This window comes from Passer montanus, unplaced genomic scaffold, assembly GCF_014805655.1.
Source record: "Passer montanus isolate IOZ18808 unplaced genomic scaffold, ASM1480565v1 scaffold27, whole genome shotgun sequence".
Lineage (NCBI taxonomy): Eukaryota > Metazoa > Chordata > Aves > Passeriformes > Passeridae > Passer > Passer montanus.
This window is the reverse complement of record NW_024367372.1, coordinates 6,570,137-6,588,178: the sequence shown is the minus strand read 5'-3', so window position 1 is coordinate 6,588,178 and position 18,042 is coordinate 6,570,137. Positions and strand designations below refer to the sequence as shown.

Below are 18,042 nucleotides of genomic sequence, written 5' to 3'. Positions count from 1 at the left end.
ACGCTTGGTCTGAACCCCTCTCTGGGTCTGGCTGAGGCCGGTGGGCTCACGCTGGGTGGGGGAAGAATAAGAAGAGACCTGGAGGACCTGCGAACCCAGGCTGAGGGCCTGTGTGGGCATGGAGCAGGGTGAAGGTGGGGGATGGCCAGCCCTGGCACAGAGCAGAGCCAGAGGCGGCGGACGTCGCCACCAGCGCTTGCTCAGGGACCAAATCAAAAGGGGGATAATTGTTTTATGGCTGTGTTAATGCACTGAGCCGACACAAAACTGGGCAGGCTTTCTGCCGAGCCACTGCTGAAGTGGGCTCCACACACCAGCCCGGACAAAGTGCAGTGACTTAGAGCTCAAATGGCTTCAGTGAGGTGCCAGGAGCCGAGCTCCCAGAAGGAAGCCTTGGCGGCCATGTGCTGCCTTCCCGCTTGAGCTGTGGCCAGTTGTGCATTTTGCATGCCCCGATTATGCAGGCTGATTCCCTGCTGAGCCTGCGAGGAAGGGAGCAACCTTTTTCCTGGTAGCTAAAAGATGATATTGTAACCTACAACCTTATTATTTATTTTTAACCCCTCTAGGAATCACCTGCCATTTAAAAGCTGTATTTAAGAGTTTTCTCCTGCTCCACTGGAAATGCTTGCTCCTCCTGGCAATAGTCCAAACTGAATTCTGCGGCTTTGAAAAACTAAGATACAAGTCTTAAATATCGACATACACCTGTACAAATACAGACACACACACACAGAATCATGTAGGAGTCACGTTTTTGGCTGGCACAAATTAGCAGACTTTTAAGGGAAGCTGAGTGAACGGCACCACTTTCCATCCATTGGGAATCCCAACCCCTCTATTTCAAATTATTGCTGCCACTTAGTTATTAAAGAAAGGGTAGCTACTAATCAAGGCCAGTTTCTACATGAAGAAATGCAGTGGAGTAGTCGCCATTAAAAAGTTGGCATTTGCCAACAGTTACCGCACAGTGGTAGATCAGAAACCACAGTTTCCCCCTGTATTTAGATCAGGAAATATGTGTGCTAATTGTGGGGTACCTTCTGGCAAATACTTTCTTTCTAAATGGTGGCATCTCTGGCTGTACATGAGTGTGCACCTTGCAGATAGAAGCAAATACCATGTCAGCAAGCAGAAATATTTATCTGTGTTCCCTCCAACCCTAGAAAAAATATTTCCTGAAGGAACCTACACTGTGGCAGCAAGGAATAATATTTATCCATGCTTCTTCTGACTCTAAACATGCAACATTTTCCAAGGGAGTCTCTCTACCTTGAGAGTCTCTATTCAGAAACCAGGCCTGCATGTTGATCTGACAGCTACACATGTGAGGCAAATGGGGATACTTCATCCTTGGCACAGCATCCAGCGCTCCAGTCTGCAAGGACTGCATTTGATTTTGGCGTTTATCTTAAATGGCTAAGAGACCACCAGTGCAAAACATTTGTGTGAAGCTTTTGCCAAAACCACAAGTGAAGAGTCTAAATTCCCTGTGTAAATACTTGAGCTTCAAGCATCGAGGATAAAATTTGTGCTGTTTTGTGAGGACTGGTTTTAAATAGAAGCCATCTCTGTGGCTTGTGGGACAAGGAAGGACTTTTTTTTTTATTTTGGAAGCTCTGTTTGACTTTTGTAACTCTTTGATCTCTCTGAAAGTACTATACAAGCAGGTATGATAACTGCTATCCAGTTCCTACCTACATTGCATTTCTGGAAAGACAGTGTGCTGTGCATGTGAAAACTGATGTTGGACACAGATTCTATGTGTGTAGGCACCACTCTACTGCCACTGTAACAGATATGAATAATGTTTGCTTTCTTCGTGGAATAAGGAAAGAATAGTACAGATTCCCTAAAATGACTTAACAATTGTATCTTATATTCCTAAAATAATAAAAATTGCTAGGCTGTGTTAAGCTGCCAGGGCACTTGTCCTCATTGGAAATTCATCAGCTTGAAATGGGAATTTAAAGTAGAACTACAGGGCAGCTAAATCTCAAGTTACACTGAGACGTGTTTGTGGTTTCACCATGACTAAGGGTGCAGGTCTTGCAGTCACTTGGGCCTCTATATCTGTGAGGGTGGTGAGAGTCTGGAACAAGTTACCCAGAGAACTGTGCTCAAGACCAGGTTGGATGAGTCTTTGAAGTATCCCTCACCATGGCAGGGGCATCTGTTCCAACCCAAACCATTCTATGATTCTGTGATTTAATGTCATCCAGAACAGACGTAAATTTGAGGAAATCTAAAAATTGCTAACTTGGTATCACAAAAGAACGGATTGGTAAGGGAGAAGAAGAGTGAACCAAGAGAGACTCTGGCAGATGATCAGGGATTACCACCAGCACTCCCAAGTCCAGCACTAAGAGACAAATATTGTGCAGTTGCTAGACCAGGAGACTTAAGTCTGCCCCTACAAGCAAAGTAAAATCAGGTGATTACTCCTCCCCTTTACTACCACTTCAAGGTTTACTTCTTTGTTAATAATCAGGACAGTCCTACAGAATCAGATCAAGTGGAAAATCATGAAGACGGAAATCATATTCAGTGGCCTCAAGAAAAGGCTAGGAGAAAAGGAGGCATTAGGTACATGATACCTCTTCATAGCTATAGAAAAAATAACAGTTGTGTTCAAAAATACCCAGCTTGTATTTGCTAGGAACATATTCCCATTTCATCTCTTCAGCTCCTCTCTGTGGGATCCTAGGTGTATTTTTTATTCCACAAAGGGTCTATTTAAAGATGAAAATGAAGATGGAGGCTCTTCAACTTAACTGCTACAGGTGGCGGACAAACACAAAATGAACAAAGATAAAAAGAGAGATAGACAGATTAGATAGATAGACAGACAGACAGATAGATAGATAGAATCTTAAGGTGGTGCAGAGAGTTTTTTGCTCAGCCCACACAGCAAGAGGCAGTGGAGCTGATCTCTGGAATTCTACATCCAATCGACCACACTACATTTTCAAAGAGAAAACACACCTGCGAGCCCCTGACTGCCACAAAGGGCATAGCCACAATCAGCAGTAAAGGGAAAGCAAACCACAAGAACTGCAGTGCAATCTTAGAGGCAAATATCCCATCTGGATGGGGAGAGCAGGCACACACATGCAGCATTGTGTTGCTCGGACATCCCTGACACGATGTGTGAGGCTCGATTTTCCTCTTGGGTCAGCACTGGGAAATCACTCACCTGCACTGCAGATCTCAATTATATATTCTGCATTCATTCTGCATGGAGAGTTTTGCACATAGCATGAGTGTGAAACACGCACAGGGACTGTCACCATGTAAATAAAACATCTGCATTGCTGATGGTAAAGGAAGATTTTGTTCTCGTATATTGAACAGGCTCAGCATTTCCTCAGAACCTGTACACGGCAGTAGCTCACAGGTGATGTTGACTCCAATGCACCACTAAGAGTAATTTTCTTTTTCTCTCTGCTATTTTTAAACTTGCAAAGAAGAAAATAAGGTAAATTGATAAGGTAAATTAGACATGACCCCAGATGGAAAATGGAAAAGCCTAGATGAACCTGACAAAAGCCACAATCAAGGCATAAATTGCATCCTTTTGTTGCCCCTCTCCCAGAGCCTAGACATGACTGGCCATATGATATGGTGTGTGTAAAACACCACGCTCCTCTCACATCTGCAGAAAAGTCCCTGAGCAAAATACAAAGGAGCCAAAGCAGCATTCAAAATGTCCCACCTCATCATGGCTTAGACCAGAGGAAGCAATCTTAAATTAAGAGACCTGGCATTACATCTCATGTCACATGTAACTGCAGCCACATGTAGCTGGTGTGTCCCAGGGGGGCTGTGCTTGGCTGTGTGGGTGCCTGGGTGTGTATCCATGTACAGGCAGACAGGCACGTGCACAGGCAGACGTGTGAGCTGCTTAACAGGGCACGAACCAAGTTTTTCTATGTGTTTCTCTGTGCCTGTCTGGTGACAGAAAATCCAATCAATAGCTGGTTAGAGAATAAAGCTCAGCTCCATTATTAAAAAATTCTCTTTCAATAAAAAGAAAAACATCTGTTCAAACAGTGTACGACTACAAATTTGGAGTGCAGGCTGAAGCATCATCCCTGCCCTGTGCCCATCATGTTCAGGGAAAATACTGCAGATGTTTTGAGGGGAGTTTTACATGAACCATTGCAGCAGGTTTCCAAAAATGATAGACTAATCTCTCCAACAGATTTTTTTTCCAAGCTTTTTCTAAAACAAGTTGTCTTACGTGCATCACACCCTCTCCTGTGGACTGTTTCCACCTGATAGTATTGTCTCTCTGCCATGTCTCTTTTTGCAGACACCAAGAAGGTTGGGAAGCAAATATACACAAGCACACACACATACACACACAGAGACACACTTCCAAATACACACAAGCACAAATGCTTCCAAGAGCAACCAGCAGAGCCATGCCCCCTGCGAGGGGCAGATACACACAGCATCCCCCAGGAAAGCAGAACGACTCCCTGGTGTGTGCAGACACACAACTGTACACACTCACACCCAGAGTCCAGCACTCAGCCAGACACACCTGCACGCCAGCCTTCACCTGTCCCCCCATCACACACACAGCACTTTGGGAGAGGCTTCCCCACACTCATTGTGATGCTTAGACTGAAACTTTGCTCGAGCTGGAAATGCAAGAGTTGCACCAGGTAGAGAAGAAGGAGAGCAGGAAAGAGATTTCTTGTCGTCTTTTGCTCAGGGATTTTTTCATTTTGGCAGACCAGGATTCCCTTTGAATTGATACATTTCTTTCTCCCAAGAATTTCGAATGATAATGCATAAATGAGTCATAGATCAAGAACGAGACGTGGTGAGCAAGGAGGAGAAAGAGTGTGAGTGAGGGGCACTGGCACAGAAATTTGACAGTACCCCAACTCCCCCCCTTCCTCCCCCCATGCCAAGACATTAATTCTCACAAGTCGGAGAAAATTACTATGCATGAATGCAAAAAGCATGATCAGGAGTAATTAACATGGCTTCATATGCAAATTTTATTAATGCAGAAGTACAAAGTCATTATGCAAATGAAACTTACGTCAACTCTCTTGACAAATATTCATTTCTAAAGCTCAAGTTTCTCCCTTCTAATTTTTTTTTTTGATTTTTGGTGTAAAACCAAAAAAAAAAAAAAGTGACGAGGACTGCTTGACAAGTTTGCAAAGTTGTTTTTCAACCGGAGAAATTTTATTCTTGCATTGTTGATATATTTTTTTTTGTTGTTGTTGTTGGCAGGTACACGACAGCTCATGGAGGAGAGCGGGAGGATGGGGGACGCGGGCTACCAGCAGCAGGCAGCCAATCAAAACGCCAGCGGCTGTAATGAGCGCGATTGATGACTGTTTGGCTTTACTGCAGGGTAATGAACTAGAATCCAGTCTGAGGAGGGAAAAAATATGAATATTCATGAAGCTGCGCTCCTGCCTTTGATGATTAAAGAAATTTTTAATATTCAAATAAGCGCTTGCCAAGTGATTAACAAAGAACAAGCACGCAGGAATATGGAAATGGAGCTGTGGAAGATTTGGGAGTCACAGTCTGTGCAGAAAAGACAGCACAAAAATTTCATAAACAAGATAGGCAGATAACCTAATTCAAATCTGAGCAAATAAAGGGGGAGAAAATCACCTTCTTTTTCATCAGTTTGGATATTGTATCAGTCACTTTGTTTTAGAGTGCAAAGGAGAATAAAATCAACCAATGCAATAAGACGGGGGGAAAATACCCAAACCCTGAGAAACACAACCCAGCAATTGCAAGGTAAGAATCGTGGGTCAGAAACCAATAGGAAAATGATGGCTAAGGCCACCCTCTGCTGTGGGCTATTGCTTTTCAAAAGCAGGACCCTGCCTGATGCTGAGAGCCTCCTGGCTACTGAGAATCACCAACTTGTTGTACACAACAGGCAGGAGTCAAAAGTATCCTGAAATCACCAAGACCAGTCCCTGCTGTTAAATCCCTTTCCTTGGATAAAGGGCACACTGCAGGGCTTGACTGCTGACTGGGAGAGGAGGGAGTGCAACAGAAACAAGAAATATTATTGCCAGGGAAAAGAAAGCAAGGAAAAAACTGAAAAGGAGGATGCAAGGAGGTCTCAGCTGCCCACCCTGGTAATCAGTTGGTAAAAAATGTGTTTTCCATGTCTGAGCCAGAAAGGTTCTCCACTCCCCACAGATTTCTGAACAAGGATACAAAAATTCAGTCACATTATAAAATGTCTGATAAGTTCAGGCTCTCACAGTTTAATAGCTTCACTAAGGATTCACACTGAAGCACATAGTAACAATATTAGCTGCTAAAATGACTTTGCAGTTAAAATACATCTAATTAGCAGCCAGCTAATTTTTTTGTTGTTTTTCTTTGAAAAACAGTTAACTTCAGGGCTATATTATACCAGAATGAAATGTGGTTGAGCTCTTTCTGTTATTCAAAAGCCAGAGTAAGGATATCTTCAAAGTTTTAGGGTGCTGGAAAACCAACTCACCTTTTTGTTATTAGATCCTGCGGTTTCACAGGCCTGTTTGCCTTTTCTGCAGACCTTTAAAAACTCTGGTTAATTATTTCTTATTTAAAAATCTAAAGAAAGCATAGGCTAGGTACCATTTAATAATTAACTGCTGTTTTCAGAATGTAAAATTTCAACTATACTTAAAATAATAATAACAGTAGCTGCATGAGGACAATGCTACAAAATGCAAAAAATGGCCATGATAAGAACCTTCAAAGTTGTCATGAAAACACATTATGTAACCAATGGGATTTTTCCCCCTATATTTCCTTCATTTTTGGAAATACAAAATTATTCACTATTGATGTATCACAGAAAAGAACGGGAGGAAAAAAAAAAAAAAAAAGGAAAGCAAGGAGAGAAAAAAAAAAGCCTAAATGCAAGTAAAGATAAGGTTAAACACCATGCCGAGGTATTGCTGGGAATCTTTGCTCTGAATAATGCCAAGACCTTTCGAAGATGTCTGTTGTCTCTGAGTGCGTGTGGGCGGGTGAAGTGTGATATTACATAACTCACACGCGGCAGCGGCTGTGCACAACCGAACTGATTAAAACGCTCGACTGTGAAACTCAGATCTCCATTTCCTGGGCTCTTTGTAGCTCGTGTCAGACCTCCTAACACCGAAAATGTTATCCTTTGTCTACAAGATTCCTTGGCTTTGTTTTAATCAGTGCATTTTCTTTTTTAATGACAGAGGAGCAACTACCAGCTCCTACAGTTGGTTGCTTTGAAGCGCTTCTTAAATGGCCATTAAATTCTACCATGCAAATGTGAATACTTAATATTTATTCCATATTTTCATTCTTTCTTTAAAAGTACCCCATTTACATATTTCTGGAGAATAATGATACTTCTGCAGGGCAGGTGAACACACATTTCTGCATATGGAGGCAATGGGGAAAAGCATTAAGAGTCCATATTGTAAAAATCAGCCCCTAAATTTAAGTGGTTAGAATTGAGCATGCAGCTGTGGTTGCCTGTCAGTAGTTAGATGCTGTAATAATAATAACAACAACAATAATAACAATAATAATAATAATAATAATAATCTTTTCATTTCTCTAGTGCCTTCCACGCAAAGATCTGGAAGTACTTTACGAAGATAAATAAACTGAGTTTGGAACACCCCATGTGGTTAATAAATATCCCAACATATCTAAAGAGCATGCAATTCCTCTCACTGTGTAAAAATCCACATTATGTCATCCATGTATTTGTGTACAATGTTTTGGAGGCTTGGACACCAAGAACAGATCTGGAAGGATTTTACTTACCTTGAGACCACGTGAATTCACAGAAGTAGCCCACTCTATGCCTGCAGGACTGTTTTGCCAAACCCCCTCTTTTAGAAAAAAGGGGGGGTTTGTTAGTGGCCCCACTCAAGGGCCAGGGTGGGTGGTCCCCAGAGGTACCAGGTACCATGTGGCAGCATCCCCTGAGCCAGGTCTCCACAGGGCCTCCTGCAGGACCACCTGTACCCTCCTCCCACCTGATGCTCATCTAAACTTGTTCCTCGCCCCTTGTATGTGTTATGAACATGAAAAGAGAAAAACTGAAACATCTTGGCTCACTCCCAACTAAACACACAAGAAAAGGGACTCTCGCCTACCCCAAGGCTGTATTCATCATCTCCTCCTGCTGTGTCCTGTGCCCACCCCACCAACACAAACCTTTGCCCCAGGAGGACCATATCCCTTTGTGATGAGAGCAACTGGGTGCAAGAGCAAGAGAAAACAGGGCAGGATTTGGCCTAAAAACATCATAAGGCATGAGTAAATATGACACATCAATAGATGTGCTAAAAATATAACACAGGAAACCAGGAGTTTCCTCACCTCGGGAGAGTGGTCTTGCAGACCACTGGGCTGAGAAGAAGGCTGGGCTGCACACCCCGGGGGATGAGCCACACAGGCTATGGTATATTCTCTCCTGGAACTCAGCTTCCCTGCTGACTTCCCACTGACTGCCTGTCTGGTTTATTCAGCCCCCAACTTGCTCTCCAGCAGAGGCCAGCTCTCACTCTGGGAATGTCGAGTGTCCAACACACAGGTGGCCTGATCTGAGCTGCAATGTCCAGAAGCTACCACAATAAACTAACAAATAATAATAATAATTACCCTGATTCGTGGAGGCTTGTGTTTTTTGGGGTTTGGTTGGTTTTTGGTTTTTTTTTTCCCAAAAGGCATGAAGGGTAGAAAATAAACAGTTCATCAATTTTCCCATTTTTTTTCCCCAACTCTTGAAATTAAGTCCTGGGGAGTTTTCAGTGGTTGTAAAAATCCTTGTGGGTACTAAAAATTTTAGACCTGATTATATCATGAATATTTCTATCTACCAGCAAATATTTCTGATGTAATTAAAACATATAACTACCCCAACAGACAACTGTAGCAATTTAACAGGCCCTGAAATTAATAAAGTAACTCAGTAGATGGAAAGAGCCACTTCCAAAGGGCAAAATAATGTGTATATATATACATATATATATATATATATATATGCAGCTAGAGCAAGAAACACCACTACAAATAGTCAGAGGGCTTGACCACAAGAGAATGGTCAAGAGGTTAAAATGAAGGAATTGAAGTGGCCAGGGAAGAGCCACAAATAAGCAGGAGCCATGAACACCAGCAGACTTCTCTGCCTTGGCCTTTCGGAGCTGAGTCCCACACACACTGGCAGATGCTGCACTGCAAACATGTATCCTCAGGGTGAATAGGGCCTCTGGAAAAGAGAACAGCAGGATCTGCTGCTTGGGTAAGTATCTCTGCCTCGCTCTGAAGTTTGCCTTCTACTAGTAGTTTTAAATTTTGTCCCCAGTTTTTTTTCCCTATCTCTCACGATAAAAAATAATAACATTTTTTAAAAACTTGGAGGAATTAGGCAAAATGAGGCTTTAGCAGCTCTTCAGCTGTTTGGCAGCAAAATCAATTCCTGGAATGGGAGGGAACTTGGTGGGGAAAAAGAAGCAGATGAAGTCACTCTGCCCCTCTGTGCCTCAGTCTCCCCATCTGTGAAAATCGGCTAATGACATCCACCTGATTTAGTTAAATGTCCTGGAAACTAAAAAGACTCTGTAACAGCAATATATTAAGCAGCAGCAATGTTAACTGCTTCACTGCTGGAAATGCAAAGGAGAGCCATCAGGTGATGCCATGTCCCTGCACAGCACAGATGGACAAACTTAATATACAGAAACAATTAGCTTTGGGGGAGAATCACAGCTTCTGGTTTTTTGGCTCACACCTTGCCAAAAGCAATGTAAGTGTAGACACTGTAAGTGCTGAATTTCAATGTGAAAAATAGTCTACCTGCCTAGTGCGAATGCATACACCAGACTTAAAGTAATATAACTTTAAAATACGTGGGGGAAGGGAGGGGCATTAACAGGCACATTCATGATTTTCAAATTTTTCCTTGTGCATGGAGCACTTTCACACTTAGAAAAGAAATTCACTAACACCAAGCAAACTTGAAAAAGCAAAACAGAGTGAGTGACTGGGTAGGGAGGGAGGGAGCAGCAGAGATTTTTAAAATGAGGGTTCCCATTGAGTTTTGGATCTCTCAGGTGAAAACTACTCCAGCTATATGTGTACGAGTAGACCCAAGTCTGATAACTGAATCTGTCAAATTAAATGAGCAGAGCAATCATCGGGAGATGGTAAAACAATCCACCAAATAAGAACAACACTGAGGATCTAAAGATTCAGTCTTCAATTCACTGGACACCAGCACAACTAAGCAAATAATGTTCTCTGAATTAAAAAAAGGCTAGGAAATTAACTGACTTTTAAATAATGAAAGAAAGCAGATAAATAAGACAGCAACCAGGAACTTAGTTCAGACTATCATGTAAGCCAAAAAAAAGAAATAGCGAACCAGCGTTTCATTTGCACGAGGAAGCATGCTGGAAACTTGTGCCCAATCCCTCTGCTAAATAGAACAATGAAGTTTTACCCAAAGACTTGGATCCAAACAGAATTTGGCCAGTCACAAGCACTAATTAGACAGGATAACTGAACCCTGCACCAGAAGAGGTAAAACACAAGTGCAGTATAATAAGAACCCTGTAATCCTTTCACTCTGACACAAAACTAAGAGCAAAGTACAAGAAACCAAGAACCATTCTACATAAAGAATTTTTTTTTGAGGTATTTATTTTCAGGACCAGATTTCCCCATAACTCTCAATTTACCCATTATTTTACAGAATAGCATCTTTCTCCATAATGTAAAAGCATAAGACAAAAAGGCTTTTTGTTATCAAGTCTGCTTGAAACAGAAGCTGAATACACTTACCTAGGAAAGTGTATCCAAAAAAAAAAAAGCAAAGAGATAAAAAAAACAGACATACTGTACAAGCAAGGTGAGGCAAGAGAATTCTTTCAAAAATCCACAGTTAGAATAAGGAAGCAATATTAAATTCATACCTATCACATCATTAAAATAAAGCTGAGTAGGCTTGTTTTGTTTCTGATGAAAATGTCAATATTCTCCAATGACAGCTTATTGCTTTATATCACAGTCTAACCAAATCTTTCTGTAACCTCCTGCATTACGAGCAAAATCTCTAAAATGTCACCAACTAGAAAACTGAACCAGCTTGTAATTAGTTTCAACAAAGTCATCCTTTTAACCCTAATTTTCTAGATGTAGATGGTATTTCCATAGTAAGCATTATGAACCTTCCTTAAGGACAAGTAGAATCAAATTGTAAAATCATAAGCAGCGATCTAGTAGTTCTTCCTCAAAGCAAGCCCTTTATTTGCCTGTAATAAATTCAAATCCAGTCTTCAGTCTCTTAATAGGTGATCAGAGAAGATATGCATGCACACCTAAACCGCTACAACAAACCTTATTTTTTAAATAACACTTCAATCGCTAATATAATAAAGATTGTTGTAACCCGTTAGCACTGGTATCATTATTCCTTATGATTCAATATTCTAATGACTGGCTGTAACAGAGGTTTATGTTCTGCAGAGGTTTATACCACTATTTAATGTAATTAAGCAAACTGGCAGCCACTGCCTCTATGGAAATATCATTTCTATCACAGAGTATTCCCATCAGAAATTCAGAGGGATCATAACATACAAACTTTGATTCTGTTTATTTTTTTCCCTGTTCTGAAACTGATCTGGCATTTCTTGGACTTAGTACTAAGTGGGAGAAGGAATTAATTTGGCTTCTGTAGACATGTTATTATTGACAATACTAATAATCTATGACAAATGGGCCATCCCTGCTCCTCTCTTTCAGCAGACATTGCAGCCTGCAACATCGCTTTGCAAAACCCCAGAGCTGGACTCTCCTCGTGCCGGGAGCCCTGTGAGTGTACCAGCAATAGGGTTTTAAGTAAGCCATTAAAATGCTAATATTCAGCACGGGCCAGATCCCTGTTACCACTGAAAGCAGAACTAAAGCTTCTCTGGAGACAGGATAAGGCCCTTCCAATGTGATCAAAGAGTAAATACATGCAAAGCTCTGATGGGAAAAAGGATCTTTTTTCTAATTTTAAAACTAAACAGGGAGAGTCCACCAGGCTCATAATCCATGTTACAGTCACATCTGGGATCACTGACATCTGGGATAATGGCCATGAGAAAGGCTCAAAAGTTGCCACCTGGGGTCAAAGAACACTTAACACCCAGGATTCTGTGAAAATTGACTTATTTATCTTTTGGGCTACACTCCCCTCCACTCTACACAGCTCTGTTGACAACAGCAAATGTGCCACACTATATAATATATTTGTTTTATACAGGTAGATAGATATAGATATAGATATATACCTGCACTGTGCATTGCTTTGTCACATTTGCATTTACCCCATCTTGCAAAGGAAGCTCAACCCCTCACTCAAGCAGGAGGTTATAGGGTCATCCAAGAATGCAGGGTCAGGAGCAGAATTCAGACCAAAAACCAGAGTTCACCCTTTGCCTGCAACAGCAGAGCCAATTTTGTTAAATAAAGGCTTAGTTACTTCTCCTTCCCAGCTGTAAAGCTCTCTGTAGAGAGAAGGAAAAAAAAAAAACCTAAAAAAAACCAGAAAAACTTTGAAAGAAAACCCACTCCCATTTATGGGGGGGGAATGGGACTTGGAATTATAATAGAAAAGGGAAAATGTCTGGTTCCTATTATTACTACCTCCAGCACTTTCACCTTCACAAACAGCTTAAAGAAGGGCTTCTGGAACAGAAGTTCAACTTTCCTTAATCTGGGCTCTTAACTGCCAGGATCTGGTTAGATTTTTTCCTTCTCCAGATTTTAATACTTTTATTATATATTCTAATGGGGAGTGGGGGGGAGGAAGAGTGGGAATCTTAGTGTCACTCCAAGAAAGAAGTCACCGGGTTTTGCGATCCAGCAGCTTCCTTGGCAGAGGGAACTGCTGGTTGGCATAATCCACTCGTTTGACAAAACTACTATTTCTGGGCACAGGCTCAAAAACAGGTAGGAAGCAAATGCTGAGAAATAAGGAAGTAAAAACAGCCAACAGATTTTTCACTACCAAGAACGCCAAGAGTAAACATGATTTATTTAGCTGTGTTTAACATGTCTCTTCTGCACTAGACTGCAGAAATCTGCTTGCATTTAGAGCAGGAGGAGGAGGAGGAGGAAGGGGGGAGGGGATGAAAAGGGAATCCATTACGGCGCTCCGCTGGTACTTTCTGAATTGTTCAGTCACACAGTTTTATGGAGTACAAGTATTTCCTAGCCCAAAATATATTCATGTGTCAGAAGAAAGCAGCACTAATCTGCTGTTAATTAACAAGCTGCTGCTAACAAAAGATGAAGGACCCAATTCATACAAACAATATTTACGTGGGTGTCGCATGATTTTGTCACAGATCTTTTATCTTTTCCCCTCCCCACCCCCAGCTGCCCCCCTGCCTCCTCCTCTTCCTCAGCACCCAGTTGCAGGGATACAGAACAGAGGAGTGCCAGCTCCAGTTGGAACCAACACCCAGAGTGGAGGTGCAGGCACAAGCTGTGTCCCAACCCAGCCAAACTCAGACGAGGTCTCACCTGAGCCACCCAGCTCTGGGGTTCATGCCTGCCCACACAGGGAAAGGCCCTATCACATGTTCACAAGTAAATTTTCTTAGATCCTTCATTTATAAGGGAGGGGCCATCTCCTGGCACTGTGCCCACAGTGGCAATGCTGCTGAGGCTCCAGAAAGTGGCATGGAGCCTCCCATCCTCCATCCATCCTCACCAGTGAGTGCAGGCTGCAAGAGGGGATGGGAGACACCACTGCCCTCCCCGGTGCCTGGCCTGTGATTTCATTTTTATTTAATCTTTGCCAAGAAGTTTGGGGGGGGTAGCATGCTAACAGCACAGAGGCTCAAAGGGATTAGGGCTATGCAAAAATATCCATGCACACACAAATGGTTAGGGCTGTGAACCAGAGGGCAGCTCTCCCAGCCACAGTTCTGCTGCCCTTCCCTGCTCCCCACTGGAATTTTGGACATTAGTACCTGTGGCCTCATCCAGAAGGGTGCTGAGCACTGCAGGCTGCCCCAAGTCCCTGCAGCTTGGGCACTTTGGAAAATAAACCCATTCAGAATCTTTTCTGCCTCCTGGGAAATGAGAGTGCATATCTCCTGTGGGCGTCTCAAAGCTGGTGCTGGCAAAGACATGGGAGAGTTAAAACCAACAGCAACTAGCACTAAAAATTCCTGGACTTGTTCCCCTCTCAGGAACAAAGCTGGGGCTGCAGGGTGGGAAAAAAGGCTGATGGTCCCCTGTGCTTCAGCCATCAAACCACACCAACCTGTCCTACAGAAGGGTTAAGGGGGACAGGGTTTAGGCTCTGCTCTGCACTGTCAGCACACAGCCAGGGCTGGAAGAAGCATAGGGACAGGAGGGTGGGAAGCAGAAGTATTTCAGCATGATTCTGGAAGTGCCAGGGTTCCCTCATGGCATGGTGGGGGTATTGCTGCTATCACAGATCTCTGCACACCCCAGTTACTGTCTCACCCTCAAGAGCCTCCTCAGTGAGAAACAAGGTCCATATACACACATCTGCCCTTCCAGGTTTTCTTTCTGTACCCTTACCCTATTCCCCAAATCATGGGGTTTTCACTGCAAAAGTCACAACCACTCTCTCAGCACATTCCCTAGGCACCCTGGCCAGCACCCAGCCCCACCACTGGCTCCTTCCAGGACCCGCTCTGGCAGGAGCCTCTGAGAGGGACCAGCCCTGACTCTTCCCCACGTCATCTCTTTGTACATTTTCAGAGCCATTTCTAGACCAGAATTTTAACAATGTCCTGGCCTGGACATTTTCAAAGATCTGTTTTTAAATTAATTTTTTGTTAGCAGTGATACTTGAAACACTGACATCTACCATTTGAAAAGCAAAGCAAACACGTTTAAACAAGCATCCTAAAAGAACTGATGAACGAGAAACAGATCCATCTGTATTGTCTTCTCCACTTACTAGCTCTCAAAGAAGCAAACCTTTCCAGATAGCAGGGAAGCCTCCCAAAAGTGAAGACAATAGCTATTCCCAAGCTTCCTGCAGAGGGAGTGAGGACAACCAGTGAATTGCCCCACCTGAGTAACGCCTGTTACAAGCTGCTGGCTGCCTGGAAAAAACCCTAGCCCAAGCAGCCTCAAAGCCCCAGCCCACAAACTTCATCAATCCAGCTCGTCAGTCCTTCCAAAACAAGCAGGTGCTTTTGCTAGGGGACTCCAACCACCACTGCACCCTTGACCTCCCCTTGCTGAATTATTTCTAATGAATGTTGACTGTCAGATGGAGTGAATTGAGGATTGTGGGTGCTTTTCCTTACCCGCAGAGCAGACATGGCAAGGCTGAGGCCAGTCCAAGACAATGCATTCTCAAAGGCCTCCTGAAGGGATGGGTGCTTCTGGTGGTCAGTAAAAATGTCTTTTGCTCCTGTACTAGCACTGCTAACAGAAAACCGTCTTGTGAATCCCATCAGAATCAGACGCAACCAGGAATTCTCAATCAGCTTCCAAATCAAAAATAGCATGTATCATCTTAAATGATGAACTTGGCACAATGAGGATAACATCCTTCAGCAGAGTGTGGGAGCTGGAGTGGGGGTTTAGGGGTTTTCCAGGGAGCTTGGGGGGCTTAATGTTTTAACTTCCTTCTTGCAAAAAGACCCTGTACCATAAACATTAATCTAACACTATATTCTGCCTTTTAGTCTTGAACAATTATGAGTACAGTTTTGTGATCTTTAGCCATATTTACTGATACTCAAAGGCAGATTCTATCTTGTTAGATTGTTATAAATGGGACCCCAGGGAATCAGCACACAGGCTGAGGCAGATGTGAAAGAGCCTTCTCAGAGCTCGGGTGTGCTTCAGTTTTCTACTCCTAAAATTACAAATGTTTTGGAGAAAAAAAAACTAACCAACTTTAAATTCCTCTGCCAGATCATTACAAAGAGCTGTCTGTAGATTACAAAAAAAAAAAGAAAGAAAAAATAAGAAGCCATTTTGCTGAACTTAATATTTTTTTAAGGTTAACTGTTAAATTTCAAAGTGTGGTTTACATGTGCTGGCCACTTGTATGAACAAAAGTTTCAGAGACAGACAGAGAAAAGGTTTCTGGTTATAAACTATTAAAGAAAGAAACCCACAAATTCTATCTCTTTCTCTCTTACTTGAATGTGTTGTTTCTGCTCCAGACCTGTTTCATAATACCATAAAATAGAGGCATGTTTCCGACACTAGATTTAAGAAGCTGTCACATTAAAGGTAAACTTTTAATCTGCTAGAGACAAACAGCACACATTTTTACTTCCCAAGAAATAGCTCTTGAGAAATGTTTAAACAAGAATTTAAGAGCTGTGTGGTAAAGCCACATACAGGGGTCTCAGACAGCTACTGGGTTTTAGCTTCTTTTCCGTGTTGTTGTTTTTTTAATTCTTTAAATAACCCACTAAAAAGTAGACTTCTAGGAACAAAGTAACCAAGATGCATGGTAACATGAACCTCTAGGCTTGCTTTTATTTCTAGTTAATAGAAAAGAAATGTTTTAACTGAAACACAGGCCTGAATTTCTAGCTGTTCATCTCCATCTTTTTATTTTCTTGGGAGTCACAATCAAATACTTTAAAGAAGTTAATTGTGTCACAATTAGTAACACATTAGTCCTCCGATATTTTTAATAGCAACCCAGGTTTTTCCCCAAGGCACTTAAAAATGGCAGGCTCGGCTATATTCTCCCTTTTTTAAAACTCCCATGCACTTTCTTCTTTAAAAAACTCCCACATGCATTTCACTTGGTCTGAAAATACCAGCACAGATCTTAATCCTGCCAACGCTTACAGACATGCTTAACTTTCTGCACATCAGTAATCCCGCTGACTGCAGAGGGCTGTTGGCGCACCTACAGCTCGGTGCAGCTAAGGATGGAATCCGGCCTGCGCCCAAGCCAATGGCAAAACCCCCATTGACGTCAATAAGGTTGTGCTTCGACATCCAATTTGTTGCAGGATTGGGACCATCCTCATTTCAAGGTACTTTCCCAAAATCTATTTTGGTTTAGTTTTTTGTTTGGTTTTTTTCTCTCTCTTTTTTTCTCTTTCTGCTCTTTCTCCCCCTCACCTCCCACACTTGCTCTTGTGGGGCCTCACATTGAGACCACTTGAAAACTTCTGCCTTTCAAATCCCTCTGTGAGGAAAACCCCCTCTCTGAGACAGGAAACATCCTTTGCAGGTAAAGCTGAAAGAAACTATTTTGCTCCACTGTGTGCATTTGAGTAAACTAATTAAAACCTGGGAACTTGGGTTCCAACTGATGCCAAGAAGCAATCATTAATATGAGCTGAAGTGAAATGGGAAGCTCCAGACATTTAAAATCAGCTCTCAGGGAAAAAAAGAAAAAAAAAAAAAAAAGAAAAAAAAAAATGGAGGAAAGAGGGAAAGGATGTTTTGTAATTTTTGCCAAAAAAGTCAACTCACTGCAGCTTGAACTGCACGGGGTTAAATACATTTGGGGGGATGCTATACAATGAGGGGATAAAGCCCTGCTGAAAAGCAGGGGAGGGCGAAGCAGCGCAGGCGGCTCGGAAGCGCTGCGGTGCTGTGAAGAGCGGGCAGAAGTGAGCAAACCAGCTGAACTGCTTGCAGAATTAATCAGTAACAAAGAGACTGGAGCTGTTGGCGGGCTTCAGCCCTTGAACCTGGACTCTGCTCTATAAATTTCAACTTGGAATGGCTCTCTACTTGTTGAAAGACAGGTTGGCTCCAGGCCAAGGCATAGGGGGAAGAAAAAAAAAACCAGAAGAAAAAAAATTCCTTCTTGCTCAGGAAACTTCCCTTCAGTTTCTAACTCTTTTTATGAGCTAGTAATAGGGTAGTCTAGAAAACGGGAAACAAAAAGTGGGTCTTGAAAGGAAAAAATGAACCAGAAGTTGGTTTAATAAGGAAAATAAAACAAGTAGGTGCTAAGTTCAAATCTGGATTTTGTCTGCACACAAGTACATCAGCTCTAATAGAAGACTTCAGAGCACCTCGGCAATA

At 42.4% G+C, this 18,042-nt stretch overlaps 1 protein-coding gene across 5 annotated transcripts in view; it reads right to left on the bottom strand.

Moving 5' to 3' along the window:
- Positions 1-18,042, bottom strand: part of BCL11B (BAF chromatin remodeling complex subunit BCL11B) — a 92,486-nt gene that overhangs the window by 50,507 nt on the left and 23,937 nt on the right. The gene's annotated exons all lie outside the window — the stretch shown is intronic.